Source organism: Amborella trichopoda, chromosome 9, assembly GCF_054954075.1.
Source record: "Amborella trichopoda isolate Santa Cruz 75 chromosome 9, AtrichopodaSantaCruz75HAP2 v2.0, whole genome shotgun sequence".
NCBI classification, from domain to species: domain Eukaryota; kingdom Viridiplantae; phylum Streptophyta; class Magnoliopsida; order Amborellales; family Amborellaceae; genus Amborella; species Amborella trichopoda.
Window position 1 is genome coordinate 28,462,136 of NC_142344.1, and position 14,060 is coordinate 28,476,195.

Genomic DNA, 14,060 nt, shown 5'->3' on the forward strand with positions numbered 1-14,060 from the left:
TAGATTAGCTGTCATTTATTCATCGTTGGTCATTTTGTGGCACCCACCACCCTTCCTATCTACGGGTTAAGGCAATTCCTTTTGTGATGGGATTTAAAATCTATTTTCACACTTAACTTTGGCATTTGAAGCTTTGAAAATAGTGTCAATCAAGTAGACCCGTGAAGATTTCAAATGGATGACATAAAAAATATATTGCATGATAGAACCATTTTGAGGGGTCAGAATCCATTCTTTTTATTATTTTGCCTAAATTCATATCTGGGGAGGTTGAGATAATTGATTTGCAATTTTGTATTTTACATAAAGGAATATTATTTCTAAATGTAAGCCTGTAGGTTTTTATGCACTAACTATATAGCTAAATATGAAGCCTTGACATGGGACTTGAAAAATCCACTGAACTGTTAATTGAACTGTTACAAGTGATTTGTGATTCTCTACTGTCATAAGTCCTTTTTGTTGGTATGTAAATATTTCTAGACGTCATAGACGGTGCAATTGTGACTGAGGGGGTTTGAAACCCAAACTTAAGACAATATATAGCAAATACTAGCCAACATCACATTTAGTTGTAACTACCGTCAAAAATCAAGCTTACGAAAGATGGAAAGCAAAGGCGTTTGGGGCCATGTAAATAATAAATCTACTTATACATGGCCCCTAGTGTCTCTATCTCAAAGCTCCAAGACTCTAAAAAGACAATGGGTCCCCTTGCACGGACATCTTCTTCTCAGGCTGCCAACTCAAGGTTCTAGGTCTGTAGGTTTGGTTCGTGTGAAAATATTTTCACATGCAATTTTTTTTTTATGGGGTTAAATGTGAAAATATTTTTACATCAATTAGTTGCCAATTGGTGTGAATAGATGCATTAAGATCAATTGATATGAAAATATTCCACACTCGACCGTGAGAATTTTTTCATGTAAAAATATTTTCTGGAAAACATTTTCATGCAAACCAAACATGCCATTATTTTCTTTCATTTTTAATGTTATTTTAGTTGGTTGGTTTGTGATAATATATTTTAAAATATTTTCTTATAATTTACCCTGTTTTCTTAAGTTCTAAAAAATCTTCCGGTTTTGAGGCGAATCTTAGCCAGAACGGTACATGGATGTTTTCCTTTATTGGACAGAGTTTAGATGGAAACCAGAAAGAAAATGTTGTTTTTTTTTTTTTTTCAAAATTTCATATATAAACACATACATGGGGGCTTTAGACAAGTGAAAGAAACGTAGGTTAAAAGGTGGGCGTATTTCGGATCAAAACAATTAACTTTTTTTTTTATAACTTGGAAGTACGTGAAAAAAAAAAAAATTTTGTTGTTAATAATGTGGTTTAAGGGGGTATGCCTAGAAAGTTGCGGTAAGAGGGGGGGCTAATAATTTTTCTTGGTTTTTTGTTTAATTTCAAAATATCTATTAGACATGGCCGAAAAATATAAAATGGAAATTATTGAAAAAATTAGGTGTAATTTGATAAATTTCCCTTTTTTCGATGTTAACTTTTGGAACCACATGAGAATGACTAGATAATTAGTTTTAAATGAAAATTTCAAATAGAATCCTAATTCCTCATATCATTTAATGATAGACCCTCATTCCGTTTCTCTTTTAAACGGCATAAGGAAACCTCTAAAGATTTTACTGACGCCCTCATATCTTATCTCCTTCTTTAATTAACTTTTGACTATAAAAATTAGCCCCAAAAATCTTTTTATAGGATTTCAACCCAAAAACTATTTTAACCATCTTTTTCCCTTTTCACCTATTAAAAAAGTTTTTGGGTTGAAATGGTATAAAAAGATATTTTGGGGTTAATTTTTATGATCAAAGTCAATGAAAGAGGGAGATAAGAGATGTTGGGGTACGGTAAAATCTTGAGGGGTTTCGCTTGAAAGAAAAATAAAAGGATAGTCTACCATTAAATAATATGAGGAATTAGGGTTTTATATGAAATTTTCCCTAGTTTTAAAAGAGAAAATTTGAATTTTAAGTTTTCTAAAAGCGTAGATCTTGTCCTCAAAAAAATTGAGATACGATTTAAAGTTTATGTTTTTAATATCAAGACATTATTATTTTAGAAAATGAATAAAAAAATCCTTAGTTTTATGAGTATTTTAAATTAAAATAAAAGATTATGAACAAAGCATTAAATCGTCTATCTCATCATCATTATTATCATTATAACATTTTTCCAATTAATTGGGGTTATTATCATTATAACATTTTTCCAAGTAATTGGGGTTAGCTACATAAATCTGATCCGTCATTTTACTCGATTAAAGATCATACCTTCAGTGAATTAATATTTTATATTTTATACTTAAATCCTACTTTGTTACATTAATTTTGTATTTCAATTTTATTCTTTTTGATATATTTCTCGTAGAGCTCAAATTTTGGGGACCCATAATTCTCAAAACGTAACACACCTATAACATTATAATTAAGTGAAATAGAAAACACCTCTGCAAATTAAAAAATTGTACGGGTATTTTAGTCATATTATTTATTTTAAAAATACCTTTTCAGTATTTTATTCAAAGGTTAGATGGTGGGAAATATAAACCTCCCAAATTGGTGCTTAATCGAATGTATTGAAAAAGAAAATAGTATTAAAATACAATATTCACCTTGGAAACATTAGGACTTGAATGTTAGATGGTGAGAAATATAAACCTCCCAAATTGGTGCTTAATTGAATGTATTAAGAAGTATTAAGAAGAAAATAAAATTAAAATATAATATTCACCATGGAAAAATTAGGACTTAGATGTGAATTATAAAATAAAGAGGGCTATTTTTATTTAGGGAAAATGGTTTGATAGGTTGCCGCCCATCAAAATAAGTAATGCCCCATCTCATAACTTATAAAAAATTGCAATTTAACTATTGGAAAACCTTTACAACACTCATCTCGGCTTGAACATTATGATTGTAAAAAAAAAAAATGAAAAAAACAAAAAAAAAAATTTAAGGTAAAGCTTTTTTTTGTTTTTATAAATCATAGGCCTTATAGAAACTTATGACCGTTAAGAAATCGTTAGCATTTACTTACCTATTCTTTATAAATACAAGAACCCCATTAGATTGCACCAATATTTCTGGCTCGTCCTCTTCTCTCATGTCTGATGGCTATGTTATGTTGCATGTGATGGCTATGTCATATTGCATGTAATAGCTGACTCATTGCTCTAACTCATTGCTAGCTGCAGGTCATGGCTTTGAGCTCTTTTACGTTGCATATGATGGCTATGTTCATAAAATTATGTCACCGCTATGTTCATAAATGTCACGGCTATGTTCATAAAATTGGTGTGGTTGTTGCATGTTATCTGTCTGGCATTTTAAGTTGCATCGTACGCTTATGTTCATCAAATTGTCCACAGAGAGTGGCATACCTTCTAATATGTGGTTGAGGTTCAAATATAATTGGAAAATAGTTATACCTTCTATTTTCATCACATTATACATGGAGAATACTATAGTTTTACTCTCTATCAAATTTGCCTAGTGCAATATCTTTTTCAGTGATTTAGGCCTAAATCATCGATGGAAAATAACTAAAATGAAAATACTCCTGAAAAGTATTTTTTAACGCAAACTTACTTTATTTAAGTATGACATGAAAAAAAGTGAGGATTGGAGAGGATTTATTACCTTAATAATCAATCACCTCCGATATCTAAAAATGTTTATCATCTCATTAATTATTTAAAACACAACAAAAATAATTATACATATCAATCCAATAATATAATCAATAATTATACCTATCTATCCAATAAAGGTTAAAGATAATATACTGATGGCAAAAATACTACCAAAAGCATTCTTAGTTTTTGGAAACATGAGGATAATAAAATTTGAAGGTTAAGGATAATATACTGATGGCAAAAACACTACCAAAAGCATTCCTACTTTTCCGAAACAAAAGTATGAGGGAATTTTAGGAATGACTCTCAATAGCATTAAAGAATCTATCCAATCGAAACAAAAGCATAAGGGAATTTTAGGAATGACTCAGCATGAAAGAATCTATCCCATAATATAGTGGGAAGGTTAAGGATAAGCAAAAACCCTACGAAAAGCATTCTTACTTTTCCGTAACAAAAGTACGAGGGAATTTTAGGAATGACTCCCAATAGCATGAAAGAATACTATTCGTAGGCGTACTGTCATGCTTCTTGGTCAGGTCAGGTATTTGGGTTGGGTTTGAGCTAGACTAAAACCCAGTTGGATCAGGTCGAGAAATGAAAAAACAAGTAAAGATAATATACTGCATAAAACATATATTATACTTCCTTTGGAAAAAAATGAAATCTTCAAGTTGCCCCTAGATCATGCACTCTCTACTGTACACACTTCTGACTTTATTGTTTAGGAAAAGTATACAATAAGGCTATTCTTCACCTTCGTTGGACAGTGTTTAAATTATGTTTGTTGGTCTCTTGCTTTGTTTGCGGGGAACTTATGTGGCTCTTAAGGGCTGTTCTTTGAGCAGGCAATTTTGTGTGATTGCCCTTCCTTCCTGGGGATTCTGATAAGCTTTTTACTGGCGGCCAATATGAGACATTGACAGCATGGGACTGCCATACTGGATAGGTTTCGTCTCGACCTTTTTAGTTGTTTAATTTTGGTTGTTAGTTTGATTATCTCTAGCTTGGTTTTAATTGTTTGATTTTGGTTGTTAATTTGATTATCTTGGGCTTGGTTTTTTACTGGGGTATATTGTTAAAATTAGAAATTCTTTTACCCATTTTGTTTTTTGGATTCAGATTTTTAGGAGTCATTTTTTTAAAAAAATACCCGGCCAATCGTATTTGGTTTATTTTGTAATGCTCATTTTGAGCCTAAATTTTGGAAATCTCAATTCAATAAATTTTGGTTGAATTGACCTTTCATGAAAAGGATCGATTTTTTCAGATACACGTTAAAAATTTTAGAGAAAGACCTATACCAAATTTTAGAAAGAGGAAGTACCTGAAATTTTTTAAAAAGATAAAACATGAAAATTTTTAGAGAAAAACTATCTCAAATTTTAGAGAGAGAACAACTCAAATTTAAAGTTTTAGAGAGAGCATCTTAAAATTTTAGAGAGAGAAACTATCTCAAATCTTAAGTTTGAGAGAGAGAAAAAGTATCTTACAATTTTAGAGAGAGAAACTACATTAAATTTTATAGAGAGAAGAACTGTTTAAATTTTTTTGAAAAAAAATATCTCAAAATTTTTAGAAAGAGAAACTATATCAAATTTTAAAATTTAGAGAGAGAGAAAGTATCTTAAAATTGTAGATGAGAAACTACATTAAATTTAGAGAGGAGAACTACTTAGATGCCAATTTTGGTAATATCAAGCTCTTTATGCAGATTGGGATCATTTCTTTTGCAGAACCACATAGAAGGCTACCATGAGTTGTCTTCAAAGACCCAATATACTTTTCAACTGCTGTTGCAAAATGGGATGCTGATTTCTACATTAAAGTTTTGCTCAAGATCTCTGGTCTCCACCCGGACCCGATGAAAAAAATTGAATCACTTCTTATGGATTCGTTGAGAATGATTCTGATCTAATTCATGGCGTATTAGAAGGCACTCTGTTGGGACCTCACGAATAGAAAAAGATTGCCGTCAGTTTGATAATGATCGAGTGACATTGCTTCTTCGATCCGAACCAAGGAATCTGTGATGATAACGAACATGTCAATCCTGGCCAGTTATTCTGTTTCTCTGTGAAATCACTTTGGTCGGTCCACTTGAATTTGGCCTAATAGCATATCTGCTCAGGTGTGATGGCATCTACACTGGCACGCCATAGGTCAAAACCTCGTGTTTATATGGGCTGTATGAAATCTGGACCAGTTCTGGCACAAAAGAAAGTCACTTGAGTCATGTAACTGTTATGTGCAGGGATGATATTTGTAGTTATGAGAAAATTTACTCTAATCAATGTACTGTGGAAAACCATATTCCATGAGGGTTATCAATGCCTAGGTAATGAAGTGATACCAATGGGCGTAGGTCCCCCTTCAATTCCAGTCCATTTCATTGGAGGAAAATGACCCGTTGGTTATACTTCCATCCAATAATGGTGCATTTTTTCTTGAGCATATATACTATGCTCCCGTGGGATCATACCATTTAGAAAGATTATGTTAGTCTAAAATTTAGATGATTATTTTCAAACGACACAATTTGAATTTTGAGTTTTGTGACACTTAGATTTAGCTCTTCAAAAATTGGACGGTCTCTATTCAATCTTGTTGTATTATATTTTTTTTAGTATTTTGAGAGTCTATTTTGGATTTTTTTTCCTGATATTAGTTTATTGGTGGTAGAGATTGCATGCCCAAATTTGAGATCTAAAATAAATTTCTAGCATGTGTTATACCCAAGGGAGTAAATAGATGGTATACTCGAGCAGGAGTAGGAAATCTTTTGGCTTTTCTCTTTGGGTGTCGTTGCTAGAAGGTTGCAACTTTGAACAATCTAATTAAGGTGCACCTCCAAATTTTTTCATAACATATAATTTTGGTGTAAAAATTCTTTCGATTATCTGAAATTCTATTTCCATTTCTAATTATTAAAATTTTAAACTAAAAAATGGTTAAAATCAAGAAAATCTATAAACACATAAAAATATTGAAAAATGACGGTCTAGATAATGTAATGCAAGATGCATTATTTCCGGGACTAAAATTTTTTATTTTTTCATATTTATATCTCTAGATAATCATTTAGAGGGTTTTTCAACATTAAAACAACATTTTCCCATGGATTTTGGGGGTGCATCTTTAATTCTACCTTTTAAGTTTGCAACCTTATATAAACTTTTTCTTTTATCTTTGTATATATATGTATATATTCTGATGCAGTAGTTTTCCATCTCAGTGGACTGATTGGGGACCATTAATAAACATTTTAATATTCTGTCTGTCTCAGAGGAGTTAAAAGTACCATGAACCTGAAATTGGAAATTTGTAGAGGAAGGAAACAAAATATTTCTTTCATGCAACCGAGCAACTAAATGCTATCTCCAAGGACCGAGCAACCTTTATATCGATTAACAGGTGGGCCTCAAAAAAAAAGGGGGAAAATCTATATAGCCTTTATCATGAATCATCAACTACTGATTATATCTACAATTTAGTCTAAGAATCTGCTGGATTTTTTTTTGCAGACCTATTTTACAAAGGAATGCGAATGAGGATGTCTCCTTGGGTTCCTGGTTTACTGGACTGGATGTTGAACATATTGATGACTGGAGCCTCTGTTGTGGGACTCCACCAGGTATTACAGCTAGTAAGAATTTTGACACTAAGAATTTTGCTGTCAGCTTCTTGAAACTATTTGCATTTTCATATTTCATTGGAAAGGAAATTTTCTCTTTATGCATTCTATAAAGTATGGAGCCATTGATCTCATTGCGTCTGGAGCCATAACTTTGAGATGCATTTTTGAATTTGGTAGTGGCAGATAGAGCTGTGCAATTTAGGGCTTGTTATCATTGATAATTCATTATTTCAATAAAAGTAATCTTGATAATGAATTGGTTGTTATTTGGCAGCACCCTTCATGATATTAATCGATATAAAATTGCACGAAGTTTACGTATAAGTTTGAGTTTTTAAAAAACTGTTTTTACTTTATTCACAGTAACTTGCTGAAACTGAGTTTTTTAACAAGAAATAGCTAAAAAGGTTTACCAAACAACTAACAAAATAATAGGTTATAGAGTATATTAATTCAGATAAAATAATCGACTCTCAATAAGATTAGTTGTTGTTGAAATAAGCCCTCAGTAATTTTTTTTTTCTTTTTTAGTGCCTTTCTAAATGCGTCCAATGGAATTTGCCTTAGCAGCATGTAAGGGCTATGGTCGGCATGCGTTCCAAGATGCCTGCATTTCCGTGTTTCATTACTTTCTCTTTGAATCGGTTTGCTATAATAGGTCTTGGATGTCTATCAATGAGATTTTGTGTGACGTTTTAAGAGTAACAAAAACAGTAGTTGGTTAAAATCCTTTCCCTTTCACAAATGATTATTCCTCTGATCGATTCCAGTACAAAAATAAGCATAATTGATCTATCTTGAAGGATTCGTTCTTCTATCTTGAAGGATTCGTTCTTCTTCAGTTTGTGCCTCGTCCTACTACGAGAAATGACTTTTGACTGACGTGCTACCCTTCATGAGGTGTTGGTTGACATCACAACATCGTGTTTTGAGTTTTTGACTTTTGTGTCATGTGCTGTGAGGCAGGGATACTGTGGATGACGTTCATCACTGTGTTGTCCACATGGTGCTCCTAACACTCGTCAGTTTTCGTTGCCTGATGTCGGTTTTGTTGCAACGGTTCTTTGTAACCCGGACTCTGCCTGGAGCAAGTCAACTCAAGGAGTTTCTAGTGGACTTGCCGAATCTTGTTTGAGACCAAGGGAAAGGACAAAAAATCCCAAAGAATTTGGGAAAATTCTGGAAAATAAGAAATACAGAAAACTAAGATTTATCTTTTTGAAAAGGGGAAACCATTAAGACAAGAAAGCCTATAAATAAAAATTTAAAATGTTGAAAAGTTGATTTTATTTGTGTACATGCAATGAAATTTCCCGTGAAACGGTATCTAGGTATCAATATCTTGCAAATATGAGATTTTGAGGTTTTATGGAATTGATAGATTACAAAAAATAAGATTAAAAAAGTAAGATTACGAAAGAACTTTCATGGTGGATTGAGCTTGGGTTGCGAAAATCTTCGTGAGAAAACATTGTCATCCAACTCCTAATGCAAAAAGAAATGGGAAAGGTTCCTATACTTCTCATATAGCATAGAAGTTCTATCCTCCCGCTACCATCCAGCTATCCAATTTTGATCAAGAGAGCCACTCACCGTTTGATCTTAGATCCGACATCTTAAAGTACTTTATTTTTAATTTTTTTATACAAATTGTATGAATATAAAATTTGGTACATACAATCTTCTAAATGGTGCGCACTTATAAAAAACTTTTAAAAATAATTTTCGATAAAATATAATGACCAAAATACCCCTTGAAACTTTCAAAGGTATTTTGATTATATTATTTTATTGATAATATTTTTTTTTATATTTTTTGCTAGTGCGATAGAGGAATGGATATCCAAAATTTAGTATCAAAATAATTTATAGAAAAAAATTAAAAATAAAATGGTGTAGATACATGACATTGTGATTGGGGCAATCTTAGCCCTCCATTCAGAATGGACTGTTGGATAAGTGAGAGTATATGAGTTTTATGCTGTAGGGGAAGCATAGAAAGCTTGCCCAAAAGAAATTCCTCAAATATTTATTTGTTTTATTTACCGAGACTGATGTTTGGAATCGATAGAGGTTGGAAAAATACGTCATGGGTTATCCAGGCTCAATTGGTAATGAATATGGAAGAAAGGGAGGTTGATTCAGCTTTTCTAATTGAAAATGTTATAGACTTCGTAAGCTTTTTGGACTCGGCCGAGTCAAGAAAACAGTTTGAGTTGCTTATAGTGACTCAGGCGAGCTTTGGTACAGTACCATGCCAAGTAGTTGGGATCCTTTCTCGTCAGCAGGATGCCTAGTCCGAGTTAGGCTTTAGGAGTTATTGAGCACCATGCTTTTATAGATGGCACTACCCAATGATAGCTTTCCATGTTCTTTGGAGGGATGTTCTTGTGGCTGTTTTCTATAGTATATGTTGGAGAAGAGCAGTATATTCTTCAAGGTTGTGTCTTCATATTATTCTTTAGGGTGCAATAGGATACATGATGCTCTTATATCTGGAGTTTTTTGTTGGAAATAATTAAATATACTTTAGTTTGAGGAAACTTGTTGCAAGAGAATAGCAGTGCCTCATGGCGAAAAAGACAGATGTCCTCTACTCTCAAGTTCAAGTGGTAATTGAGGTGGAGGACATTTTGGGAGTAATGGTGAAGGCCGTGGTGACAGACACAATCGTGAAAGCCCCATGTTTGATGAGAAGGACAAGTTAAAGTGTACCCACTTTGGGAAGACTCGACACACAGGGGATACATGTTGGGATCCGGTTGGACACCACACCCTAAACGTTAACTTTTCTCGAGCAAATTCAGCGAAGGTGCTGCTGCTTCTATGCATGAGCAGCAAGATGCAATTTACATTGAACTTGAAGAAGAGTTGGTGACTATTCCTAAAGAGAGCTCCTTGATCTCAGGCAATAAGCTTCCATTTAGGATCCTCCTTTCTCTAAGTCTCCTATTACCTAATTAGATACATTTGCCTTAGCTCATCATACCTCAATAAATTTATCTAAAACCCCTTGGATTATTGAGTACGAAGCTACTAGACATATGACTGGTGTGCCTGATCTTTTTTCTTCTAATGTTCTTTGTCACAACCAAGAATTTGTTAAAATAGTATATGGTTCTCTTATTCCAATCAAAAGAAAGGGAACCAAATCTGTTACTCCTATTAACTTTTCCTCCATCTTGTGTATCCCTAATATTTCTAGTAAACTCATGTTAGTAATCTCATAGAAACTTTAAACAGCAGTGTAACCTTTTTTCCCTCCTATCGTTTCTTCTAGGACTTGATGACAAGGAAGACATTTGGGGGTAGTCATGAGGATGGAGGGTTTACCTTTGGAGCTTTCCACATTGAGATTTGGCTACTTCTGCCACATCTTCCATAGCTAATAAAGAATTGTGGCACACATGTCTAGGTCATGTGTCTTCTTTTACATTGTGTTCTTTATTTCCAAAAAGGTTTGATTCTCTATGTCAAGTGCAATTTTAGTGTGACACGTGAGTTGTCAAGACAGGATAGCTTCATTTCCATTCAGCAATAATTGAAATATTGATATTCCTTCTCCAATTGCCTCTTGTTTATGATGCAAATTGGAGAGATCTTCATAGGAAGATCCCTTAGATCTGAACACCACAAACTGATTTTAAAAGTGTGATAGAGAGTGGGGAAAATCACATTCTGTTATGAGGCCAAATGTATTAAAAAGCGAATAGATCTGCTATCAGATCAGTGGCAGAGCCAGCATCGATCCAAAAAGCACGAAACATAAAAAAAAGAAAGAATAAATTCATAACTCTAACAAAATAAATAAAAAAATAAGAAGAAGAAAACAGATGATGAAGAAAATACTTGGCCGAGCCAGGTGGCTCGAGGCACTCGAGGCTTTGAGACCTCGCTCGTATTAGAACCACGGTTGTGTACATATGTCCGTACGTATGTCCTTAGTTGTTCTCTCTTGAAACTTGACCAAACCTTGGCTTGGTTGAACTAGCGTTTTGTTAATTTAGGCTAAAAGTTGGTTTAAGGAAGGTTGCTTCTCTAGATCTAGGTTTTCTCTCACAGGTTTTCATGATCTCTAAGCTTTTTCCCTGGAGACTCTCTCTCCATCTCTAAGCTTTTTCTCTGAGCTCTCTCTCTCTCTCTCTCTCTTTTAGTTTTTTTTTGGCCTACACGTTCGCTTTCTTTGATTTCCTGGTCTACACCTCCTACCCAAAGAGGCACGTTAATTTTTTTTTACGGTAGACTCAATAAGGTTGTAGAATAGATAACTACTAAAATAATGGGATTTTCTAGGTGTAGAATGGATAACTACTAAAACCATAGGTATGAAATAGATAACTACAAAAAACTATGAGATTTACTAGGTGTAGAATGAATAACTACTAAAAACTATGAGATTTACTAGGTGTGGAATGGATAACTATTAAAAGCTACATGATTTGCTAGGTATGGATCATAGGATGAGACACTAGATTATGATGGTTTATAGTTTAAGGGTCTACTGAAATAGCGTGGTCCTATGGGTTTAGAAAAGCCATGGAATTTGCTAGTTTTAAAATGGGGTGACCACAGTTGACCCTCTTTGGCACTCCCTGTCCTTCGAAGGACAAGTGGGTGGCAAAAAAGTAGACACTGCAGACATTTTAATTTTATCCTGACGTTTCGCAGTCAGAGGGCACACTAACTATCCCTCCAAGACATTGCGCTTCCCACTCACCCACCTAGGGCATTTTCCTCCTAGGGTTTTTGGTGTGAGGTGTTGGTGAGTTACACAAGCTTGAAACTCGAGATGGATTTTTTGGCCGTGCCATTTAACTTCAGGGGTTTTCACAATTTCAAATGTTTAGACCTGCCATTTTCTTTGATTCCCTTAAGGTTTCCTAAGGTCTTTTATGGGTTTTACTTGTTTAGGAAAATATTTGTCTGGTCAATTCTAAAGAGTGAGATGAGGCAGCAACGCGGTAATCATCATATACGGGTGTCCAAGCTCCTTCGTTTTTTAAAGTCTTATTAGAAAATTTGAAAACAAGGGGGAAGTTTGAAATAGAACCCAAAGCTTTGGACATGTCACGAGTTTAACAAAGAAATTAAATTTTTTGAAAGCACATAATATATAATGAAAATTTTGAAATGAGAAAGATTTTTTGAAAAACAAATTTTTAGTTAGCAAGTTTAGCTCCTACAACCGTAGAGCCTTCTAAGTAATTTAATGTCATGCAACGATGGATGAATACACTCGACCCTTTACGTCATACGGGGCTAGACGAATATACCCGACCTTTTATGTCATACGGGGTTAGAAATTTTTTGAATACACTCGACCTTTAATAATGTCATACGCGATAAGACGGATACAACCGACCTTTTATGTCATACGGGGCTAGACATTTTCTGAATACACCAAACCTTTATCATCGTACGGGGTTAGATGTTTTCCTGTCTCGAGTCTTTTACATCGCACGAGTTTTACATTTTCCTATCTCGGCTCTTTTACGCTGCACAAGGTTGACGTTTTTTTATCTCGGCTCTTTTACGTCGCACGCGTATGACGTTTTACTGTCTCAGCTCTTTTATGTCGCACGAGTTTGACATTTTTTGAATTGGATTTTGGTTTTTTCTTCTTTGCCCCTGTTTTGGTTTTTTTTTTTGCCCCTATTTTGGGGATTTTTTTTGCTCCACCACTCCAGTTATGGGGTGTTTTATTTGCTAATCTTTACGTGTGGAAATGATTCATCGATGTAGAAGGCCACTTATTTGCACACACTTTTCTAACTGAATTTTGACAAACACATCTCCTCTAGTTATAGGGTTTTTGTCCCAAAATGTCGGTTATCGGACCATCATACACACATACGGTGATGGGTTCGCCTCTTTCTGCTTGAGGGGATCTTGTCGAGAGAAGAAAAAGCTCCCAAACTAGCAAATGTCGTCATTGGCGAGGTTCACCTATCTCCGATATGTGGTAATTGGCAGTTATACTCATACAATCATGGATTGCCTGGCTAGTTTCAAGCCTTCATAATAGGCATAGGAAGTTAGCTTTGAGAGCAAGAGCATATCGATTAACAGTATAACCTCTTGTAGTAATAGAGGAAGTCCTTTCTAGAAAGGGAAGATTTTTTAAAATGAATGATTTTAATAGTCAATTTGAAAGAGCATTTTCAAAGAGGGACAGGCCTTGCAGTTTTTGCCACCTGCGACCCCTTTGGTGGCCATTTTCTTTATTTATTTTTTATTCATTTATTTAAATATGATGAAAAGGATTTCCTTGTGAGATCGTGTGATGCGGGCTCAAGAGTCTTGACATTTCCCTTGGCCTTTGGAGCTCCCATTTTGTGTTTCACAGAACCATGATGAGTTGTTTGGGTTCTTGCTGGGCTTCCTTCTTGGAGAGGTCTCGACTTTCTTCCCAGGGTTCATAGAAGTTTCTTGGGTCTCCAATTCATGTCACCTTCCCATAACTTCCCATGTTGGTTCTGTTGGGAACCTGAAGAGATTAGGAGTAGTCTCCATCCTTAGGGTATGCAGTATTATTGTGGCTTGCAAGCACTTATTTTGTACTTGAGATTTTGGACTAGCGTCTCCTTTTTGGAGGATATATATTTTATTTTTTATTTTTTACCTATGATGCCTTTTTAGGTTTTCACCACGTCCTTTATTTTCATTCTTTTTTTTTTTTTCTTTTCTTATTTTTTTTTACCTGTGATGTCTTTTCAGGTTTTCACCACTTTTTTTTTTAGTATGTTACGGGTAGTATTTTAT

The 14,060-nt window shown here is 34.1% G+C and overlaps 1 pseudogene across 1 annotated transcript; it reads left to right on the forward strand.

Annotated features, from left to right (window-relative positions):
- The first annotated feature begins 5,340 nt into the window (after positions 1-5,340).
- On the forward strand, positions 5,341-8,429 carry LOC148780476 (beta-1,6-galactosyltransferase GALT31A-like; annotated as a pseudogene). The gene is made up of 5 exons (XR_016041381.1): positions 5,341-5,577; positions 5,793-5,884; positions 6,990-7,075; positions 7,186-7,295; positions 8,265-8,429. The product of XR_016041381.1 is annotated as a beta-1,6-galactosyltransferase GALT31A-like (transcript).
- Positions 8,430-14,060: the final 5,631 nt, after the last annotated feature.